The sequence below is a fragment of the Tupaia chinensis genome, unplaced genomic scaffold, assembly GCF_000334495.1.
Source record: "Tupaia chinensis unplaced genomic scaffold, TupChi_1.0 Scaffold000706_1, whole genome shotgun sequence".
Lineage (NCBI taxonomy): Eukaryota > Metazoa > Chordata > Mammalia > Scandentia > Tupaiidae > Tupaia > Tupaia belangeri.
The window spans coordinates 4,518,390-4,520,303 of NW_006160229.1; the positions used below are offsets into that span (position 1 = coordinate 4,518,390).

Below are 1,914 nucleotides of genomic sequence, written 5' to 3' on the forward strand. Positions count from 1 at the left end.
CTAGAAACTGCTGAGTGGACAGCCATCCTCAGAAAATGGAGAAAACAAAAATGTCACCAGTAATCACACTTAGAAGTAAGCATTTTAGGAGCGTATCGACCTCTAGTAGCAGGTAAAAGCTTGTCTGTTGGTCGGTGGCACTCACCCTTCGGATTCTGGCACAAGGAAACTCTGATGAGAGAGGCTCTGGTAGCGGAGGGTTGCTGAACAAAGTGGAGAAAGAGTGAGTGATGCCTGAAGGAGACGCACCAGAAGCAGTCCGAGGATGAAGAGTGTGGCCTACAGTGCTTTTTCTCAGGAAGAGGCATAAGAGTTCGATGTTCAGCATGCAGAAGCCGAGCTGGCCGAGGCCTTCTTGAAGGCCTTTCTGAAGCGCAGCGTACCCCGCATGAGCCAGCAAGCCCTGGAGGACCAGCTGCACTGCAAGGCCCTTATTCTAGAGTACTTCATTCACCGGAAGAGATAGGAGAAGAAAAAGAAATCCAAAGGCCTCTCTTCCAGGCAGAAGAGGGAACTGTGGCTCTTTGACATTAAGCCAGAGCAACAGAGATACAGTCTTTTTCTCCCACTGCATGAACTTTGGAAGCAGTACATCTAGGACCTGTGCAATGGTCTCAAGCCAGACACGCAGCCACAGATGACTCAAGCCAAGCTGTTAAAGGCAGATCTTCATGGTGCTATTATTTCAGTCACAAAATCCAAATGCCCCTCGTATGTGGGTGTTACAGGAATTCTTCTACAGGAAACCAAGCACGCTTTCAAAATTATCACCAAAGAAGACTGCCTGAAAATTATCCCCAAGCTAAATTGTGTGTTCACTGTGGAAATCGATGACTTTGTATCTTACATTTATGGGAGCAAATTCCAGCTTTGGTCAAGTGAGCGGTCTGAGATGAAGTTTAAAGCAAAGGGCACAATCGCTCTCTGAATTCTTCCCTACCTAAGGCAATGGTTTATGACAACTGAAAATTGGAAACCTCCTGTATTCCCACCTTTTAGTAAAGAGCTGGTTCAGCCAAGTTCAGTTATAGCTGACCTCCAGCCAATGGAAATTGGAGTTAAGGACATTAATAATATTGGTCGATGCATTCTGCTGAATGAGGATTCAGGAACAGAGGAGTGCGTTTTTATAAGCGATTTTAATGTTTATTACTCCCATGGAGAGAAAAGACTGGTAGAAACAACCAGGGTTAACACTGGTGGACTTGACTAGCAGAATCTTTAGGTCCTTTTTCATACTTCTTGATGTTTACTGGATGTTCTATGATGGATCCATTGTTTATGTAATAATAATATACACATGTAAGCATAAACAGGCTGCCAATAAGGTAACTGTTCTTGCAGTTTTAAAAAAAAGAAATAAGCATTTTAAAATTGTATTCATATTATTTTTTTCTTCTTGATTTTATTTTTTATTTTAAAATTCATGATAGAGAGTGCATGTATGAAAAAGAGAGAGAAAGAAAGAGAAAGCACAATTGACAGGGTCTCATCAGGCCATGATCTCATTTCTCTAGTCTTCCAGCTCATCAGGACGATGCACGTGCCAAATGTATTTTCAGGCTGGTTCTGTGATCTGAACCACAGTCAACTATGTGGTTTCTAAGACTTTAGTTTGCTACCGACTGCCACCAGGCTGGGCCTTTCCCCTTGATTTTTTTGTTTCTTTTACTTTTTTTTTCTTTTTAAGTTATTTTGATATATGGCATGTGTACTTACTGGAGAGAGGAGACAGAGAGAGAGAGAGAGGGAGAGAAAGCACCCCCTAGGAGGGATGGCTATGCTGCAATCCCTTCTCTCTCATTTTGGGCACACATGCACATGTGCTTGCATATTTTTCAAAGTCAGTCACCCCACTGCATATATAAGGCAGGCCACCTTTCCTGTTTATAAAAAATAATCTCCAATAATACA

At 42.4% G+C, this 1,914-nt stretch overlaps 1 pseudogene; it reads left to right on the forward strand.

Annotated features, from left to right (window-relative positions):
• Window positions 1–265: 265 nt before the first annotated feature.
• On the forward strand, window positions 266–928 carry LOC102469509 (ribonuclease P protein subunit p29 pseudogene; annotated as a pseudogene).
• Window positions 929–1,914: the final 986 nt, after the last annotated feature.